Source organism: Camponotus vicinus, unplaced genomic scaffold (genome assembly GCF_025532165.1).
Source record: "Camponotus vicinus isolate PSW18456_S1 unplaced genomic scaffold, iyCamVici1.0 SCAF_2, whole genome shotgun sequence".
Taxonomy (NCBI): domain Eukaryota; kingdom Metazoa; phylum Arthropoda; class Insecta; order Hymenoptera; family Formicidae; genus Camponotus; species Camponotus vicinus.
This window is the reverse complement of record NW_028141956.1, coordinates 4,749,855-4,773,069: the sequence shown is the minus strand read 5'-3', so window position 1 is coordinate 4,773,069 and position 23,215 is coordinate 4,749,855. Positions and strand designations below refer to the sequence as shown.

The 23,215-nt window shown below is 38.6% G+C and overlaps 1 protein-coding gene across 2 annotated transcripts in view; it reads right to left on the bottom strand.

Annotated features, from left to right (window-relative positions):
- The window catches only part of LOC145967218 (uncharacterized), a 197,490-nt gene that overhangs the window by 132,432 nt on the left and 41,843 nt on the right, over positions 1–23,215 (bottom strand). Inside the window, exon 1 of one of the 2 annotated variants that reach the window (XM_083091882.1) lies at positions 21,017–22,610. The exons of the other annotated variant lie outside the window; for it this stretch is intronic. The gene's annotated coding sequence lies outside the window, so the exon portion shown is untranslated. Of the gene's footprint in view, positions 1–21,016; positions 22,611–23,215 lie in introns of those variants that run through there. 2 annotated transcript variants of the gene reach the window in all.

The window sequence follows — 23,215 nt, the reverse complement described above, 5'->3', positions numbered from 1 at the left end:
CAGGAATCTCCCCGGTTTCCTAATAGGCAGGTGACTGCCTGGCTTGACTGCCTGACTTGACTGCCTGACTTGCCGAGTGCCGGCGGTCTATCGGCCCGCAGGCGAATAATAATACGAAGATGACGACGAGCTCCTCTCTCTCCCTCTGCCTGATCTCTCCTCTATCTTTCTCTCTCTCTCTCTTTCTTTCGCCTAACGTGCACGCATGCTTCTGCGCGTCCTAAGCGTCTGATCTGTAGCGTGCACGAATGAACGCCTCTACGTGAGGATGCTTAAATTCAGGATATCGACACTTCTGTCCGCTCGGTGTCGAATGCTTCGATTGTCGACATTGGATGACACTTGCCCATTGATATCTTTTTAGCATCGTTACTGATGACACACATACACACACACACATAGACATATAATTGATAAAAAGTATCAAATAATTTATATATTATAAAAAAGTGATGCTCTCTCAAAATAAAGCTTTATGGATTATGTATTATTTCATTTTAAAGAGTTTATAAAAAGAGTGTGAAGTCAAAATACTCGATATCATAATAAATAAATCAAATTAATATTTTAAATTTTTCTTCAGCATCCTTTTCCTCTTTTTTTTTCCATACATGTATAACGACGAGATGCGAATGCTCTAAAAAATATATAGAATTCCTCCCTAATTGCGCCTTGTATGTCTGAGTGCTCTAAAAAAATGATAAAAAATGATAATCCTGATCTGCAAATACAAGCCTTTATCCAACGTTGAAAATTTTTGACCAATTATTTCGACCTGGTCAATTGCACAGCGGCTTTTAGCTTTTTACGTGGGAAATCAATTTTAAACCCTTTGTGATGTGTCGATACACGCGCGAAATGCGCGGTAGATTGTTTTTATGACTAAAAACCTCGCTGTTAGTCACGAAAGTGATTCTAATTTTCATAAATGGTATTCTAAGCTTTAGTTAATGTCATATATGTATAACACTGATGTAATCATTTTAAAATTTAGTTTTTTATATAATTTTCATAATCTTTATGGAAATTGGATTTAATGCGATGAGAAAAATAGGAGACACACACACATATTCAACGATAAATGCATAACCTGATTCTAAATTTCTTTCGTCTTACACGAAAATCGTTAAATAATAACTGCGTGTAGTGAAACAAAAAATAAAATTCGCTTTGTAAAAATATGATAAAACTACTATCTAACATCTTTTATCGACATCTTCCGGGCAATTTTGATCCGGTCAATTGTGTAACGGGCTTTTATCCTTTTACAAATGAAAATCAATTAATCTCTTTGTCACGCATGGATATGCACGATGTATGAACGGAAGAATGGACGTTGAATGCACGATAAATAAACCGACAAAATCGTATATTTAGTTACAAAAATCCACGATCGTATCCCACATTTAAATATCAACCATGTTCAATTTTCTCTCGATAATAATATTATATAATTTCCATATTATATTTTAATATCTATACAGATGGTTTCTATAAATTTTTTAAAATATGATTGCGGATACATGGTTGTGTCAAGTATATTTACAATTTTTCTGACATTAAATTATACATTGTAATCAACTTTTTATCATTCTATCATTTTCTACACAGAAACACACACATATATCCACAATGTCAATCTTTCTGATTAGAATACAGTTACAAATTTTTATTTAATATTTATCAATTTTTACAAGAGATACACGCGAGAGAACAAATAAAGTATTCTTAAATGCCACGTAGCTTTATTGGTTCGACAAGCAAAAACGAGATATAAATTCCACGAGGTTTACAGAATCAATTCTCGACTTGATGAGAAAATGTTTCCGCGTAGGCGTGTCGCTGTGTGAACTTTACCATTTTACTGACGGTAAAAACACGAAGCAAACAACACTCTGTATTCGCGTAATGCACGTGCACATGTTATCCGATATATAAATGCATTGCATACTTGATCGCGGTTGGTTGATAATCTCGCTGCTTCCCGTCACGCGGGATACTTTACGGCGTGGTGCGTGCGCGACAAGAATTAAGACGCACCCGACGCGAACGAGTCGTTAATCAGCTTTACGAGCCGCGGATAATACAGCCGACTCGGTCGCACAAGCGCCGGTCTTATCTTACCGCCGATTAAAGCGGAGCGAAAAAAATAGCCGAGAAATCAAACGCGTTACAATAACGAATAGGTTGCTAAAAGATCGTAATAGAGGATGTATATTCAAATCTTGTAAATAAATCCCCTGGGAGTTTCATGATTTTCCATGTATTTCTGTTCAAAATTCCAGATAGAATTAAAGTGTTTTTAATATATTTTAAAATAAGTTTATGTTGTGATTTTTTAACATAAATAAAATATTTTAAACTTAAAATATATTAAAATATTTTAAACTTAGAGAACTGCATACTTCTTATAAACATACTTTATAAAATATAAAAATATATTTATGTATTTTGAAAGTATGTATTTTTAAAATATAGATTCTAAAATATTAACATTTGACCGACTAAATAGTCATAAAATTTGAATAAAGTATTATCTAAATCCTGGGAAATATTATAAGCTATCAAGAAATGTGTGGTGCAATATAGTGTGTTATTTGAATATAAAAGAATGTGTATGCAACATACATATTGTATTATTTGAGAGAGAGAGCGAGTATAAAAATATTTTTAATATAAAATAATACAAAAGATAAAATTAATACAAAGAAATATAAAAAAAATAAAAATATTGTAAGATATTACAATTTAAATATTGCACACAAAGGGGAATAGATTCCTTAAATTAATAAAAATACAATAGTCAGAGTTTCAAAATGAAAAAGAAAATTATCAATTTTTTAACAAATTCCTGAATCTCAATAAAATTCCATAAAAATTCCCTGATTTTTCAAGGACGAAAATCCCTGAAAATACAAGATTGTCAAGGTTTTTCCCGGAAGTATGTACCTGTCATAAATTAAGAAGGATGGCTGCTACCCATATTTGTCGATTATAAAAAAGATAAATGATAAAAAATGAAGAGAAACGGACGAAAAAATTTCGTTATCGATGCGACACGTATACACGCGTCCAAAAATGAAATTGTTCCATCTAAATAAGACTTTAAACCAGCGCGATTGAACAGACTGGCTGCGCTTTTCTACGCGCAATCGATATGGACCACACAGCGCGTGGATATCGAATCGGGCTGCTGGCTGTGTACGGCTGTACATACGCACACATGGCCTCCGCCCCTGGCCGCCCGCTCATACGGATCCCGGTAATATCGCGTATGCATAATACAGGACAATGTAACTCGGTTCAGGATACGCCGCGCAATTAGTGTGACCGTAACGCAAGTCGCAACGACGACACGCGTGCATCGCCGACGCTCATATTTGAATCGCGTTGGCGCGATGCGTGCATGCGTGCGTGTGTGCGTGCGTGCGTGAGGCAAACTACCGCCCGCGGTCGTTGAATAGTCGGACGCTGTCGCTGTCGCGTCTGTAATTGTAATTTTCCATCTCCGCGTTTCCATCTCCTGCATTTCTCGCGCGGAGAAAAAGAGGAGGATGGAACGAGAAACGAAGGAGAGGCAAACGAATGTGAGAGAGAGAGAAAGAGAGGGGAAGTCGATGGCATATGGCCTGGAACAAGAGCGAGGGCGATAGCGTCGGTTCTCGTTGGAAGGAAAAAGACGCGACGAGTACGAGAAAAAGAGAGAAGGGTATGAAGATGAAACGAGAATCGTACGACGATAGCATTACGTGTTAGTAATAAGCGCGACCGAGACAGAACGCGAAGGTTCTCTTCGTTAGGAGAGAAAGAGACCGTTTTTAATACGGTTGATCCGACGGAGAGGAAACAGTCGGAGCAAGGAAGAGGCCGAAAAAGAGCACAAGCTGCACTGTGTGAAAAGGGGGTGACAAGGAATACCGAGAGATACCGAGGCGGAACAGAGATAGAGCGCGCGTTCTTTCTCGTTGCACTCGATGAAGCTGGAAGCTGCGAGTGCGGCGAGGATGGCGCGATATCTCGAGGAGCTCTCGTGTAACATGGGCGCGATAAGGACGCGCGATTACGCCTTCACGAGAGAAACGGAGAACGATGTAGGGACGAATGGAGAATAAAGAGCGACGTTGGTGCAAGGGCGAGAACGATATTATAATGGAGAGGAGAAGGAAGAGTGTACCCTATTGTAGGAGGCGAAATTGTTGTAGGCAGGTAGATGAAAGGAGGAAGAGAGGAATCGAAGGGCCTTCGATGAAGGACCGGCGAACCGGAGAAATCAACGTGATCGCTCGCACGAGAGAAAAAGAGACAAGCGCGCAAGAAAAAAATAAAGGAAAGAGAGATGATGAAAAGAAGCACGACGTGTTTTAACGATGTTTTAACACGAGTATGAATTCCAAAAAAAAAGAGAGGGACAAGCTTATTTATCCCTTCTCTCTAGCATCAAAATATGTAATACAAACTGACGTTATAAATCTCAATAATACAGTCGAGCTAATTAACGATGAAATATAATCCCGCTATCGATACGAAATCGATGAATTATGAAGCAGGGGGAGGAGAGAAAATTTCGTGCGCACTCGTACGTGTGTACATACGCATCGGTATGCGTTGGGCGAATAAGGACCTAAGAGGAAACGAAAGAGAGAAAGAGAGAGAGAGAGAGAGAAAGAGATGGAGGGAAAGGGAGAGCAAGGGGTTCTCTCGCTCGCTCGCGCTCACGCACGGTCGATCGCTCCCGCCGGCGGCCATTTTGTGCTCGCCCGTAGCACCCGGGGCACGTGTTCCCGGAGAAAATATTGGCCGACAATATCCCGCGATAGCGTGCTCGTCGCCCGTCGTTCACGTGACGAGGACACGGTCGGAGCGACGAGGCCGATAACGGGGAACGCTGACGGGCGGCGTCGCGACGCGCGTCCACCGCGTCGGATCGCTCGGACGGGACCGATGTGTCCCGCGACGCGGGACAATTCGTTCCACGCCGGGTGATTCCCTTCCGTCCTTCTCCCTCGCGCGCGCGGAACCCGGTACAGCCGGGTAGGAAACCGACTCTAGGCCGACGCGAGACGAATCTCGATCCTCTGACGTGTTCGCGAGCTACGGCTCGCGAATTCTCGCTCGTCGATTCTTTCCGGCGTGTCAATTTTCGAGAGAAATATACATGTTGCGCACCCTCACATATTGTGCAGATTATCAAATTGCTTCCCTTTCCACCACTTTTACGCTCTAGTAAATATATATCGAGTGTTACATATTTCTCTTCGTTATTCTTCGTAATCTCTCTTTTTCCCTTGATGTTTGTTAAATATATTTATTAAAATAGTAATTTAGTATGTTTTCAAATAATAATACTATTAGAGAGAATTTTCATTTATTAAAAATTCTTTGAAAATATATCTACTATTATTGCGAAAAAGTATATTAATCTCAATTCTCTAATTATTAAAAATTAATCATATCTTTATTCCAAAGTGACAAAAGTGATGTTTATTCATGATAAAATGAGTGTTTAAATTTCAATGATTCAATCGACGATATATATTCTATCGTAGAAAATTCAGAGATTTAAATATTGGATGTTATCGGAAATAAAGTGTCATTCTGGTAATATCAGAGTGAATGTCAATTTTAAATTACGGAATGGATAAAATTCGATTTGTACTAATATTCTCAACATACGGTTCTCTCTGATTGCATCGATCGCTATGAAAGGTGGACGCGCGATGAGTTATAAAAATGTAATATATATGAGAAATGCATGAAAAACACACAAAATGTAAAAGAATCGAGATACCCATTAATATGCGATTCAACGGGTGGTCACAAATTTAAAAGTTTCATAAATGACAACGTGTATTACACATACATATATACGATATGAATTTTCAATTGTTTGGTAATTGTTATTCTTTTATAACAATATTAAAGTGCTCCACATCCAGATTATTGCAAGATCGTAGCAACAAAAATTTATCAGATTAAACTATCTCAAACTATCGCGTGATAGGTACACAACAGCAGACACACAAACATGTCCTAAAAAGCTATTGAAAAGTATGCATGGCGCATTTGCGTTAAATCCTCGAATAATAACAAGCAAAAATAAGAGTTATGATCACACAAGGTATAATAAACTGCTTTACTGCCTTGTTCCCGTTCTCCTTTTGACGTCAACGTATTATAACACGCGATGTCGCTCTTCCATCGCCGGATTAATATTAATCGAGATCCCCTCCCATCCTCCATCCTCCCGTCCGTCCCCACCTGCGCGAATAATATACGTGGTCCTGATGCCGTTCATAAAAAACGTATCTCGTATCGAGCGCGCGGCGGCAAATCTTTACGAGTGGAACATGATGAGAAGAAGCGCGTCGGCGATTCGCCCGGAAATCGCGACTGTACCGTTATGAGTTACGAGTGCCATTCTGCCGGCATGAATACGGGATGTCTTTTGGACGCGCTCCAGGAAGCTTTTCAAATTGAATTAGAGAAAACGCACCGGTGTCCCGTGTGTCTCGTGAAGCTGTGGCCACCGACACTGACGACCCTCGTCTGACATTTCGACCGAGGAGGGTTCAAGGAAAGGCTCGCTCAGAGCGAATAGCGCACAACAGCTTTAGGATTGTCAAAATTTCTTTTCGGAAATAGAATTATTTGAAGTAAATAAAGGGCGGCAAAAACAAAAAGGAACACTGAACATGCTTTGCAAGTATAGCGTATTTTTGTCCCTTTTCATTTCAGTGAAGTTAAGGAATAAAGAGCTTGCGTAAAAGAAAAAAATCTATTGCATTGTGGAAGACTAAGAAGCTTAATATTTCAGTTTCTTCGATAGAAAAATAGTATAAATTATTTTGATTTAATTATATAATAATAGAAAGAGTTTTACAGTATAATTCTTTTTATCATTTTTCTTATATTTTTCTATTTTTATATTTTCTCTTTTTAAGAAAATATTAAGATCTTCTGTTAAGGAAGATGTAAGGTATATTAAAATGATATATATGTGTAGCACACACATACACACTTTAATAGGGCGAACAATAAGAACGTATTTCTTCTGAAAATCTTTATATTTCCTTTCTCTTGGACAAAAATATATATAGTATAGATACTAATTTCCGAAGAAGCGAGAGAGAAAGAGAATATAAATTTTGCCCCGGAGTATCCAAACATCTGAATCCGCCCCTGGAAGGGCGTCGAGACCGGGTTTCTATGAGGGCGACACTCTCGGTGTAATCTCGACAGAGATCAAAATATATAACGATCCCGACCCCACTTGTAGATTTACCAAGTCAGGAGATCGCTAAGTATAGATCCGGGGACCTCTATCTCTCTCTCTCTTTCTCTCTCTCTCTCCCTATATTGGGTCGCATTTCCATTTCAAGAGCAACGAAGAGTGAAGAGAGATGCTCGCAGGTTTTTCGCGTTTAATTCCGAACGGCGTATTCATCCAGGCAAGCCGAATATCGAGTATTAATTCGTTCGCGCATACCGGTTTCCCATCTGCTTTCTTTCCGCGATATTGACTGTCTCGTGAGCGTTATATAAGGCGAGCGGAATATAATCGAAATCGTGATATTCGAGAGATTATATTTTCTTTGTAAAAATGAGAAAAAAAATGACATTTCGAGCGTCAAAAATTAAACATGGAATAGAATATCTTATCCTTCAATTTTAAATAGATATTATTTTAATATCCTTTCTCTTTACTCTGCGACAATGACTGTCGCACTTATAGAAACCGTTAATAGAACCAAGTATAATAATTTATCGCGTCGTGTGTCAAGAACAGGCAGGAGGGGAGCAGCCTCCTTTATCAAAGGCTACGAGGTTATCGTTAGACCTGACCGTTTCATGACCGAGCATTTAAAATCGCATAGTTAATCAATTGCCGATTACAATAATGTATGTATCAGAAGCGTTAATTAAGACTGAACGGCTCCTGGTAATTGTTTCTTCTCGCTATCAATGCGAGTATATAACGAGAGAAAACTTCCTGGAACGAGCATCCGTTTCGATTTAGTCGTGTTTATCGCGTGCTACGAAATTTGTATCCCTCTCTCCGAAACTATACGATAAGCCGCTTATGATAAATTACTTTGCAAGTCTATAAGGTATCTACAGCAATAATCTCTTTAATTCTAATCTAGTTATCTAGTTAGTTAGTTATTAGTTGCTCCAATTATCTGTTAGATGTAAGATAAAAATTTGAATGACCTAATGTTTAGAGATTACACAATATATGATGATCTTATCGATATATTATTTAACAGATAACGATCATTTTTTTAAATATTTAGTTAATTAACTTTTCATGTGTCTGTAATAATAGCTACTATCTAGACAGCTATATAAAATTACGCGCAAATATTAATTCATTAAACTAATCGATAATAGCTGATACTAATATTAAAGTACTAAAGTATGCCGTTGATAAAAATACTCATATCAAAAGATGGCGTGGTACGATAAATTATATTAGTCTACCAATGCGAGCAGAGTTGCATAATTGTTGGTCAGAAAAAGGGAGCGTACGCCTCGGAAAAATGTAATAAACGAGCGTAGATGTAATGGCGTATATGCCAAGGAAATGAAATTTTTACAGGTAGAAGCGCGCAAGATGCGGTCGAGACGGCGTGAGATGCTTTCGTAAAGAATAAATACAATAGAAGCGGTAAAGGAAGCGGAAAAAAGAAAAGACGACGAAAAAAAGGTACGTCGCGTCGGGCAAATTGCATTGCCATATAACGCTGTTGTACGAATGCTTTTCGTGCTCCCAGTATGGTGGCTGGTAACGCCGCTATTTAAGCTCCTTTCCCGATGCATTGTAACCCTTACATTCGCGGTACCATTTTGATTTTCCGCTTCTGCTCTCTATGGCTGTATATTTTTTTCAGGCCATTCAATTCTTATATTTTTTTTAAAAATCTGCTCTTGTCAATTAAAATGTGATGTGGAAGCATGATTATGTAAAATGTAATAAAATGTTATAAATACTAGCAAAACAAAAATATTTTTAAAAACAAAATTTTATACATATATTATATATGATATAAAATTAAATTAGTGTTGAATTTAAAATAAGATTGGTGTGAGAAAATGATACGTGATTTTTGAGACACCACATATGAATGTATTAAAGGACCGCACGTGCGGCTTGTAAGACGTTTCCAATTTGTATTGGTATATATCACGTCGCAACACGAATTATGACTATGTAGTCGTTTTGCAACTGTGTCTGTATTTACGGTGACCACCGTCTCATCCAATTATACACAGTATCATACGCGTCACGTCGTAATTATTGGCATCGCTGTTGTATGCAATAGCAAACACTCGTTCGACTGTCATTTGCATGATTGATATCAAGATCAAACATCGATACTCGGACATCGATATCGGTTAATATTCGCGGAAAGAACAAGATAATAAATATTTAAAAAGCACAATTATATTTCTATTAATTTTAAAATTAATATATTCTTTTTTAAAAATACTTTTAGGAATTTAAACAATACAAAAATTATCGCATTAAGGTGAAAATGAATCTAACAAAGCAGAGATATTAAAATTTATAATGTTAAACATAAATGTGTGGACACAGACCTCGTTAAGTATTCTTAGACGCAGCTTTGCGGTATCTCTAACTCGGAACGCTCATAACATAAGGTTACATAAAGCGCACTTTATGCGGCGTAGCCGATACGAGATATCGCAGGATCGCGTAAAAACCGTGCGGGTGCAACAGCGTAATTACGTTGCATGGAACGCGAGAGCGGATAGCCGGCTTGCTTTTTCGACATAATTGAATTCGGGATAATTGATCAGAGCGAGCGACCGAGCGAGCGAGCGAATCCTCGGGGCACAAGATAGATAGATAGATAGATAGAGAGAGAGAGAGAGACACTCATAATTATCAAACTTTGGTACTATTATCGAGGCAGTTCATGATTATTAACGTCGCATAATTTGCCGACAATTAGTGCCGCGAGCAAAGTCTGCTGCACATGATAAACGAGTAGTAAGCGCGCGGAAAAAAAAAGTATTGCAAGAAATTCTCTACCTCTCTCGCAAAGAAATACCGATTTTACCTTGCATATTTACCGATTCCGTAATAAGTATTGACAGCTACAACATAAGATTTTCGATAAGCTCGCCGCTAAGCCCGAGGCAAAATAAGACAGTAAAGTGTATTTAATGTAATTGTATACTCGTGAAAATTTTTTCAATCGCACATGCTTAATTTATATATTTATAGCATATTATGAAATCCATGTCAATTTCAATATACCCAATTATTTACAAATTACGATCAATAACTGTCATTAAAATTTTTTTTAAATAAAAAAATGAATTTTCTTTTCTCCTTAATTGATTTTGGAATGCACATCGTATCTTAAATAAAAAATCTATACGTATAAAAGTGTGTGTAATACACAGATACGATATATTAAATTTCACTACGGGATATCACAATCTCGCTGTTAACTAAACGCGCTATTTCAACTCGCGTAAGAGGCCTATCATTGTTCCACTGGAAAGTTCCTTCGGTCGCACACGCGCGAGATCAAAGAGGCAGAACGTAATAACTCACGCATCCGTCTTAAGGCTGTCGTAACTCGCTTACGTACTCCAAAACGTTCGCCGCATTGTTTGACAATAGAGGTAGGGTTTTGTTGTCCGTAACGAATGATCCCCAATTACGCGAAAAAAAGGCAGGAAAAGAACGTGATTTCATCACGGTCGCGAGCACAATGCAATCGCTCCATCACCGCTAAATGTGTCAGCGCCGACGGTAAAGATGGACGATGTACGGGGTGTCCGCGGCAAAAAATCGCAAAGCACGACGACGGTGATATCTTTATCGAACGCGAGATTGTTTCTCATCGGATATTCCCGATCGAAAAGACCGACATGTCTCGTAACTTATCGATCCTCGATTAAGTAACTTTATATCTTAATATCGGAGTAATGTTACAAAGCAGCTCTCTCGATTATATCGGGCAGTTCGATAAGATCGATTAAGATGTTATCTCGATATCTCGTGCGAGTTTCAAGTTTGCGACGCTTATTTTTTTTCTCTCTCGTGCGAGTTATTTAAGCGCAGACTAAATAGGCTTAATGTAACATGCATGTACGTATGACATACGATAAAGTAGCCACGATAAACTATCTATCGTATGTCCTCTACATAGTAAACATCGCGTAGACGACACGTAGACAAGTCACGTAGACGCGGTTTTATAGTCTAGCGCACACTTTGCAGCTCGACGCGATTCCCATCATAACACCATCGGTATTCAAAAAATATCGCGAGCAATATCGATCGCGAAGCCACGTTTACTCGTTCGTGTCGAATAAATTTCAATCTCGTCGTAACATAAAGTTACACAGAATAATGCTATTGTAGTCGCAAGCGCGAAATAGACCATGAAAGAATTCTTTCATGCACACGCACACACACCTCGTTACTTTTAATATCTGCTTATTTAGCATATATCCTCTTATGTGTGCTGTAGTAAAATAATATCATTCTCCGCAATGGTTTCTGCATATTTTATGTTACGCGAAAAAAGTCATACAAATATCTGGCACGTGTACAAATTTCGCGATCAAAAAATACCTGCGATTATTGAAATTAATATTCGGGATACAATCACGTGTATTTTATGCATTAAATGAAAATGGATTACATACATAAATTTCGACTTTGCTTTCGCTAAAACGCAAGATGACGCATAATGACCGAGATAAGTCGTGAAGGGAATCTTTTGACAACGAGCTCGTTATTAACGGTAACCAACGATATCCATAATTTTTAAGGCTCTAACCGGAAAGACGCGAGTTGACGACGCGAATAATATCATAGACGGGATATCATCGTTTCGTCGGCGCCAAAGCGCTTTGAACGCTTTAACGCCTCGTTAAGGATACCTTCCGACATCGTCCGAGCAGGACGAAGACGAGGACGAGGACAACGACGATGATGGCGAGGAACATCGCAGCGACAACAATGGTGAGGAACGCTAATTACTCAGCGCGAGAACCGTTTCGGTTCACTCGACGTCGTTATGTCGCCGACAATGGCCGATTGTATCGCAACCAGCGTACGTACGCACTTGTCATTTCCGGCCGCTGGCTGTCCCGTTTAACGTTAATCAACTTAATTAATCGGAATCGCGCGGCCCGCGTGCGCTTTTACACCTGAATCGCGTATACTAATGGCGATAATATCGTCGCAAAGAGAAAATCTTTTCGTTCTTTATCAAAGGGTTCTCTCCCCCTTTGCTGTGCGCGGCTTTCCTCGCGTCGATAAAGCGAGATTTTTATCGGGGCCGTCTTTTGTAGTTTAATTATTACGCAGAGTTCTACGAAAGATTCGTTTCCTTATTGTTTTGCGATTAAAGAAAAATAAGTTCATTATGAAGGATTAACTTATTATACGTAAATGTTTGAATCAACGCAATTAATGCGAAACGTGAAGCTATAAGTATATACGTATAATTTATGAAAATTTTAAACGGTAAACATTTCAATATGTTACGATGTAATGCTTTATGCATGATATATTCGCGAAGAGAACGTATATTTGCATTTATCTTTCCATACTATATATATATATATATATATATATATATATATATATATATATATATATATATCGAATGTTGTTGGCATTGTATCGATAAATAACGGAATTTTTATCGCGGATTTTTGCGCGAGTTATTAATACAAAAACTTATAATATTTATTTTCTGTTTGCCGATCAAATGAGAGACATGTATATCTTATTTAGCAGAATTCGGTAACGATTTTAATTATCCAAGTCTCGCTAGAAATATGCGATTATAAATGTACAGTACGCGGTTAGAAAAACACAAATATGCGAGAAATACGCGGAAAACCATAAAGCTATAAATATTAATGATTGGGATACAGAGCTTCATATTCACTACATAGATGTAAAAATTTATAAATGATAAATTGTAAATACCCTCCAAATTTCTTAAATTTTAATATTTTTTGCGAAATTCCCTCAAAAAATCCCTTTAAAAAAGTAAATAAATAAAAAAATAATGCACGCCGAATATAATTTGAAATAAAAATGGACACAAATACGCATAGATTATGTTTGATAAACATGTGAAAAATATGCATATTTTGCATATATACAAATTATTTTCACGGAAAAACAGCATGGATTAATTCCAATATAATACTGTCCGCCTGTGTGATATATGTGCGGATTATATGCGCGCGTATCAGCGTGAAGGTATGCGTGCACGCATAATTCACGCCTATCTCTCTGGCCTTCCGAGCATGTCCGTGGCGTGCTATCGTGAGTAACTGCGAGCCGAGGAAGGCAAAGTGCTGTTTTAGACCTCGCAGAAAATAAGAACGGAGATCTTTCTCCTCTATATTGCATTCACCGACCAAAATTTTAAATTATTTCGATCGCTAAATAAAATAATCCGAATAAATTAAGAAAAATGCATTACATAAAGATGATGAAAATATTAATCAGGGAGTTGAAAATAGAACTTTATATATACGAAATAAAAAGATTCTATATTGATCGCACAAGATTTGCATCGTCACTACATCATGTTATTGCTACATGTCGTTTTTATTTCAATAATCTCCATTAAAATCGTTAGAATAAACATCGTCACACGTGTAATGTATACTTAAACGCCATTATATTGCCGCGAATATATTACCAATGCGTTATACCGGTATCTTTTGAATAAATTTACATAAGAGTTGCGAGAGAAAGAGAGAGAGAGAGAAAAAAAACGAAAGAGACAGAGATGAGGACAAAGAACGAGCAAAGGCAATCATGGTTGATTTAAGGAAAAATAAATAAAATTATGTAAAATCAGAACGCGGAAAAAAGGAGTAATCGGTGCAAAGGAAACTCTCGATTTATTAGGCAACAACTCAATTGCTTTCCACGAGCAATTCTTGACGCCGAAACGATATAAAGATGATCGCGAGAGATCGAAGCACTTATAGGGATTGCCGCGAGTATATTGCACATCGGAAGAAGAGGAAGAGAGAGAGGGAATCACTTAGTTTAATGAAAAAATGAAACTACGTTAAAGGCGATTTTACGCGGTTTGCCCTCGACGATCATCTCACCCGAATCGACCAAAGTAAATTTACATCCGATTAATGAACTTTCTTTGAATCAGGATTTACAGGACGCAGCCTTAATGATCACATCGTATAATCATTTAAAGTAAATAAAAAAATAACGAATATTTCTCGAATAATGAAAACTAAATTTTGTTTTTCGATTGTTATATAAAATATCTTACAATTTCTACGCAACTTTGATTTTTACGACAAATTTCATGCATTTATTAATTACATTTTTGTGTTTCAATCTTTTATATTTTTATATTTATCCTTGTTCATCTCTTTTATTCTTTCAATCCCTTATTTTGAAAAAAATATACTTATTCTTCAAGTACTCTTCTTTCAAAGAAGAAGAGATGAAACGTGTAAATTCGACTTAAGACTCAACGGGATCCTTAAGGGACTCCTCTTGTCACGGTGTAGGCAGGAGCGTCGATACGAAGGAAAACTTTTATTAAATCGGTCCTCGAGGAGTCCTACGAAGGCCGATAATTACTAGAAGGAGCATCGTGTTCACGGAAGCGAAACGCCGTCGAGAGAAAACTTATGTAATCGCGACGCGCACTTTACGAGCAGCGACCAAGCAATCTCGCGGATTTCGATTTGACGGAGAAAGTACGAGGACGACCAGAAAATCTATAGTTTTATACCATGACAAATTATATATAAGATTTTGTGAAATCGAATTACGACTATTAATCAACTCCACGAAGGTAAATTCCTTTTGTCGAAATTATTAAATATTGTGAACAAATAGAAAAAATTTTACCTTAATTTTACTTAATTTCTCTTGACCATAATTATAATATATCAAAGAGATTCATTAACCTGTTTCCGGCCAATTGCAAAAATGCAATGTTTGTTTAAGCTAATATCAATTAGTGCGAAACGTAATAGAATTAATAATTTAATTTGAAAATTCACATTACATACATAAAAAACACAAAGGGGAAAAGTAACATACGTTATTACAGCATGCAATATATTTTAACTTTAATACGATATAATTTAAAATGTAACATGTAATTTTATAACATTAATTAAAAATTTTTGTTAAATTCGATTTTAATAACTAGGAATACGATAATAATAGTTTAGTCCGCCACAGAATCATAATACAATCGAGAAGATGCATTTAACAATGTGTCTAAACATTACGTCATATAACGAAACATGTACAATACGTTACCGGATATATGTCCTGTGTTCCGCGCGAACTATGCATCAACGTTTTAATTAATCTAAACAATTAGCCGCATCGTATGATATCGCGGCATGTCACGCAGCGCAGTGTTATGTCACGTAATATCTATAATAAACTACGCTGCATATCAGCTTCTATTAATTATGGCATTATTATAAGCATTCTAGCAATGCATTCCCGGCAATTTTGATGAGTACAGTTGAGCGCATGACGTTATTGTGCTAAATCAGAGATACACAACTCAAATATTAATTCGAACCGCATTTAGTTTACATTAAAATTAACTTGACCGCATCCGTTATCGTGTTATTTTATGATAATGTTGCATAATAATTGCAAATAGACAGGAATACTTTGACTTGCAAACTTCGTCGTTCGATTTAAAAAAAAATTCGTATATTATTATTTTAATTATTTTAAACACGATTAATTGAGGTCATTATAAATCCTGCTAATACATGTTGCAATATTCCCCTTCGTGTCGTTGCGTTATTTTTTTTTATCGTAGTATCTCATTATCTAAGTGGGAGAAATAAATACGCGCGAAAAATTTTTGTGCGCGAAACAATTGCGCAAATTGATAGCCATCACCCTATATTAGTACTCCTACGTACGCGTTACTCGTGTACGTAGGCTGTATATCGTGCGTTTCTACGCGAAGTGACTAAACATACACGAAATCATGCTTCGTGCCTGGAAATTCTCAGATTCTCAATAGACAGGTCGTAAATCAACGGGACATAACGCGAAGGAACGTAGCGCAACCAACAGTGCAACGATGCGTTTCATTATGCCAGCATTAGCAGCAGTCGTATACGCTCTTGCGGATAAGTGCGTACACTGACTAATATATTGCGTATGTGTATGCGTATTTATATATATATATATATATATATATATTTGTGTGTGTGTGTACTATCACAATCATAATACATATTTAATTACCGTGAGCATGTCCGATAATCTGGAAGATTAGCGTGGCCTGGCAAAGCCTGTTCTCGACTTTCCGGAGAATGCGCGCTCGTCGATTACGTAAAACGATTAGCGGTTAATATCACAATATCTTAAAATAAAATAAAATCGATGTTACTCTCTCTCTCTCTCCCTCTTTATTTTTTTCTTTTCTTCTCCTTTCCTTCAGTGATGCTAATTTGACAAGTCGACCCGCAATTTAAAAAACCATCAATTTAAAACGTTTTAATCTCACGCTTTAATGCTCTGTATATTTTGGAAATATTTTTGGAAATATTTATCCGGTAATTCTTAATTGATTGAATCAAATATTGTTAAAAACGCTAAATTGGATTATTGTTACATTACAAAATCCGTCAACTTTAATTATCTGGAGATGAAAATATTTTGGGAATTCTCTCGGTATTTAAAAAAGTTTATATTCGTTTTATCTTCAATTATCACAGAGTAATGTGCACGGCAATCATTTAATTATTAATTAATCTTATGAAAAAACTATAACATCTATCAATATTAATCAGAAAATGAATTCACGTAACTTTCTCTCCCCACAAATATTTACTCGACCATCCCACTTCCAATCTCGATCCGTATATTCTATCGCGCACGGAAATACCCAACAAAGAGGCCAACTATAATAAAACGTAATATCGCGATTTATATGTATTATCTATGAAAGTTTATTTTTACGCAATCGATTCGGCGCGTCGCAGCTATATTTTCGACTTCCGCGTTATGCATTCCGTTTACAATTACGCGATAAATAGTCCATAAAATCGTTCATATAAAACGCGTAATAACGTTGTGTCGAACGCATGGTCAGTCGTCGCGCATTAATAGCTACTATATAGTAACATTAGCGGCTACATTAATCGATAGCGCCGGGAGTCGCAGGTTTAAATTGTATACGTGACCCTCGTACGCGGTCGTTGTACTTCTCTCTCTCTTTTTCTCTCTCCCTCGGGGTAGCAGGATATTCCCCCAGCATTAAGAATTTCTTGTATACGCATATGCGATATTACACTTTTAGTGAAACATCGAAACTCACACATATCGTTATGGGACTAAAATAAATGTAAATAAATGAAATAATACATCATAAATAAATAAAAAAAATATTTCTCACAGTTTGAAATATATTGTAACATTTAAAAAATTTAAAATTGATGTATGTATGCGTGTGTATGCATGTGAAGAGTGAATAATACATAGTACTGTTAGCGGGTGGTCATTGTAATCAGATACTCGAATACTTATCCGATTTCGCGGGTATTGTCTGGATATTACTTGGATAATAGCCAGAATATTCAAGTAATGCATTCGGATAAAATCCACACACCGAGACATTCTCGGATATTCAAGTATTTTCAGCGCTGAAATAATATGAGAATAACCGTGACGAGAGAGGGATTTCGCGCACACAAAACTGTGATTTATAGGAAACAGTTTTCTCTCTCGCATTGTTGGATTTAATAAACCGAAATGTACAGCATACGTGGAGAAGATACAATGGATTGCGAGCAGCGAAAGAATAACGCCATAACGCATTTAAAGCACGGTGTAAGAGCGCAAAGTAAACGTTACTGTTGCCAAGTTAATACTGTTAATCGCGGCAGGAATGTTTTAATATTCCTCGGAAATTCTCTCTCCGCCGGCAATTCGGCTCGCGTTTATAAGCGACCGGTCGGCTGGCTCGCCAAGAGAAGCCCAGACGGAATATTACGCGCCGAGCGCGCGATATTCCAGGCGCGTATCTCATTGCGCGCGTATCAGATTGACGCATGAATGCCGTCTCTGTTAAAAAGAAAAAAGGCCGATACGACGTTGCTACATCGCGACATGCGTGAATCCCGATACCTGCGTATCGCGCGCGTGTATTTTGGAGATGAATTACAGCGATGTGATTAATCGTGTATTTGATGATATCGAGCCAACGTATCCGTTGACATTATTTATTTCTCATTTAAAGTTTCGACAAGTTGATGCAAACTGATGGACGGATTACTAATTTAATACCCGAGGCATTTATACATTTTTGAATATATATTCGAGAAATATATCTTATGAAATATATGAATTACGTAACTGTTATTTATAACTGTCAAGATAAAAATTATTTTCCGATTTTTAGAAATAAAATATCGATAATTTTATAAATATTTTCTTCTGAACTTTACTCTTTAACGAGACTGGAATCCTAAAAATAATGTCAAAGAAATTTATTAAAAGATATATAATAAATTCTCAGAGATAACTAAATTTGCCTATAATTCTAATAAATTGCCTGGATTTCAAATTAAATTGAAAATAATATTTATTTTTGCTACGCGTATATAATTTTATCTCCGATGCACATTACACAATGAGGTATACAGAGTAAAAATGCATCTCTTGATATGAAAGAAAATGAAGAACGCACGAGCGTTGCTTCTCTTTCAAGAGTGAAGTTTATATTACTATAGAAGTTTATTCAAGGAAGCATTTTCCAGCCTCGATATCCGACGCGAGGATTGCATGCGCCAAGTATCGCTCTCCCACGCAACCGGACGGCGACACGCGTGAGTAACCTACCTACGCACCGTGTTTCGCTCGCGACAAGAGTGCGAGCGCGTGCGAGCGAGCGCGATGCAAGCTCCGCCTTGAATGAATTCTCGTCGTCGCCTCGAGCGGGACTCGTGCGTCGTGTATGTGCGTCGTGTATGTACAAGTGCGTGTGCGTGTGTGTGCGACTGCAAGCGTGTCGCGCGACAGATGAACATTCACGCTGATGGAGGACTGTTAACGCCGAACGCGACGATTATCCCCTGTTATTTCGTTATCGCACAAATCACTTTTTATTGGAGGAATTTATACCCGATTATTCCGCGCGTTTTTTTCCATTTTTATTCGAGCGTCAAGATATCAAAGGTGAAGTGTCGGAGATACTTTAATCTTGCGACAGAGAAAATCAAACACACACGAGGTAACCGCAGGAAATTATTCGCGTCCCTCGATTAGATGTGTCGCGAATAACCATATATTTCCCGTGTCAAATGTGCAAGAGCGAAACATTGATGCCGCGTCGATATCGATCACCCCATATATTTCCACGTTTATTCTTCGTTTCTTATTCGTTCATATCCTCGCGTCTCAATTCTATCGCCTTCGAATATGCGAAACTCTTGCCCCGACGATGCTTTCTGCGTTTCGAATGTACATATACGCATTATAGGTCCGTAGTGTGTATGCGCGTGCGTGTGGATGCGTATGCGTGTCTGTGGCAGGCGTGACTATCGTGTTCGCGTTTGCCCGCGAGAGACACATGCGGCCGGTGGTCGTCCGCACACACGTACGTGTACACGTGTGCGTGCACGCATACACGCGCGCGGATGCGGCTACACGTAGACCACACTATCACGCAATACCAGGACTTCGCGGAGAGAGAATCGAGTTTGTTGAAATAACCTTTTCACGAGAGCCGCGCTCGCGCAACGCAAACTGTTATCCGACAGGAATCCGAGAGCCCGCAATGGTTAACAGCAATTTTTAGGCAATACATATAAACGGGTTTTCATCTATCCCGAACGCACGCTCGCTCGTATTCCAGTCGATTCACCGACAAATCAATGCGATTAAATCACACTTGAGATAATTATAGCTCTGAACGTACACGTACATGTATGTGGTATAGATTACGATTCAAGTCATTCATGGAAATTCCTTCAAAGAGAAGGATATATATTTTTATATAAATATATCTAATTATATGGGACATAAATAGAAATTAATGAATAATATATTCAAACAATAATGTATTGTTCTTCCTGGGGAAAAATATGTATAGCTTTCTCAACATGTCCATATATCTCTGCAAATGTGTGTATTCGAATTTGCACAAGCTAACAGATTTTTTTTTTTATTTAGTAGTAATCCTTGTAAATTTATTATTTTTTTATATATTAAATATATATTTTCTATATAATAAATTTATACATGTATATAAAAAATGTTAATCACTGCAATTATCTAATATTAGCAATTATCTAATCTAATATTAACTCTAATTATTTTTCAAAACAGAGTTATTGTATTAACATTTCGATAAATATATATATAATATTATCATTTTCGAGACTTATATGAGTATAAATACATTAAGATAGCTGTAAAACGTGAAAAATATCTGATTTCGTTGCATTACATACAATGTCAATATCTCTATTATCTCTCTTTGAAGCTTATTTAATAATCAATACGTCAATATATACCAAACTTATCGAAGCATCAAAAGTGCTTATATTACTTATATAGCTTGTACAGACATATACATGTACAACGTGAGCAAGAAGCGTTTGCACTCACATATACACATACAAGTAAGTGTGCTGAGAAGCTACAAATTTATAAATTCAAAAATGAGGAGATTGTAAACGATTGAAGACGCATAATCTTTTCGAACGAATGTTCGCGCGTGCAAAATATACAAAAAATCCTTGATTTATCTCGCTGTGACCTTTGCGTAAATAGAATTTTAACACAGCGTATAAATTACTCGGGTGCACGGTATACAAAGTTCACAATTAAGATGGTGTAAACAAAGATGGCGCGCGATGAAACATTCACCAGGGGAGAATCGATTTCGAAATACATCGCTCCCTAGGTATACATTCTAACGTACCTTTTCAGCAACTTTTAAATTGGAAGAAAAAAAGAGGAGTCACTTACTATCGTGCGTCGATGCGTCGGTGAGAGCAGGCGTGTACGCGACACACACATCCACGCGAACGGGATGACCGGCGGGGAGCTTCTCCCTCCCCTCCGCAGGGCTTCGCCCAGTGCTTCCCTCGATGTATTATGTATATATATGTATACGTATAATATAATATATATATATATATATATATATATATGTATAATCCTTCCGATACGCGCGTATCTCCTCTCGTCGCTTATAATCCAACCGTCCGTCGCCGCTGCTGCCGCTGGCTGCGAGCTTCACCTCGCGACCCTGTTCTCACGCACGTACACACATATACACGCTGCCGCCGCAAAGGAACCCGTCCCGGACTCGTTGTTCTCGCACCGCGACGAATACACCCCGATCGAACGCGACCGCGAAGTCACAACCCGTCGTTATTTACACCGTGAATCCGATCTTTTACCTCGCGCGACAATCTTCTATCTTCCTCCTTCCCCTCCGGTGGCGCCGCTCTTCGTCTAACCTTCTCGCTCCCGCTCTCTCTCGCGCTCCTCCTCTGCCGTGCGTGTGCGCGCGTGTGTATATATCGCGCACACCACTTCTCCGCCGCCGTTACGCCCGGCGAACACGTATACACGTAACGGACACGCACAAGCACTCGCGACACGATACGATTCGAAATGAAAAGAAAGAATCTGCGACGATGTTTCTCCGCGGCTCTCCCGAGTACGCCCTGAAGTTCGCCCGTTCCGGCCGATCCACGAATGTCGCGCCGCACATAAACAAACACGTACTACACAAACACTGCCTGTACCGCGTCTCTAGACCCGGCGAACGCACCTACGATCAACACTTTTTATCTCCTTCTCTCTCTCTCTCTCTCACACACACTTTCTATCTCCGTCTCTGCAGCACGCTTTCTACGTGTTGCGTTCGCTCTCTCGATCCCACGGACGGGTCGCCCGGGCTGCGCTGTCTGTCTCTCTCTTTCTCTCTCTCTCTCTCTCTCTTTATATCCTTCTCTCTTCGTAGAATCGACACTGCTACCAACCCGCCGCCTCCTCGTTTCTTCCGGCACCTCGGAGCACACACGCGCGAAAAAAACGGTGCCGAGGTGTACGTTGAACAACCGAATCAAAGTCGCGCGAACGGAGCGAACTGCTCCTGTCCGCTCATCGTCGTCGTCGTCATTGACGCTGTCGTCGCGAGGGAGAAGCACGCACACGCACCCGCGCACTCTTTGTCACAGCACACGCACGCACACACATACACACGTATGCACTTTCTTTCCCTTCGTTTCGTCGTTGGCTCGTTCGGCGGTCGGTCGTTCTCCTCTCACGCGAGAGCGGGACACACCCGGGTGGTTTTCGTCTACGGTGCCGTCCGCGCGATGGAGCGGACGCCGCGTATCGGATCGAGTCGCCCGGTCTCGGTTTTGCGTCGCGACGTCTCTCTCTTTCTCTTTATCTCTTTCTCTCCCTCTCTCTCGCTCTCACCTCGACGCGAGAATCGCGCGCGGGGCCGCGGATTTTCGCGAGACGGACGAAAAAAAGACGCACGGAGAGACAAACGCGCCTCCCTTCTTGTCACAAAGCACTCACGACGAACCGCAACACATGGCTACGACGGGGCCTCCGCCGAGATCGGGACCATTCGGCCCCGCTCGGTCGCGTCCGCCGCCGAACGTCAGGGCCGTCGACATGTGCTCGCGGCGCCACGTGACTTGGATTGTCTCGCGTTGCGTCCGGGAAAAATGTGGATTCTCGCCGTGGATCGATTTCCCTTGCGTCTCGTCGCACGCGATGCTCCTGTTGTTTTCATTACGCAATGGAAGCTTTCGTATATATACGTGTAGATAGCCTGAATTTTTCAAGATTTTCCGAAAGAAAATATGTGATATATTTCTCACAAATTAGTTTATATAATTGCAGCTGAAATTATATAAGTTGTCATAAATAATCGCTATTTAAATTGGCTTAAAAAATATTTTTAATTCATGTATCTAAATAAATAATGGGGAAAAATAAATTTTGCAACTTTAAAAAAAAAGTTTTAGTTATAGCGTATCTATGACTATAAATAACAATTAATCACGACAGCTTTTTTAAAAAATTATTATACTGCAAAATAAAAATTTCACTTTCTTGATTTAGCATCATCGATAAAGATAAACGATTTATTACATTGAAAGAAACACAGATGTCGATGACGAATAATGTGTGCTC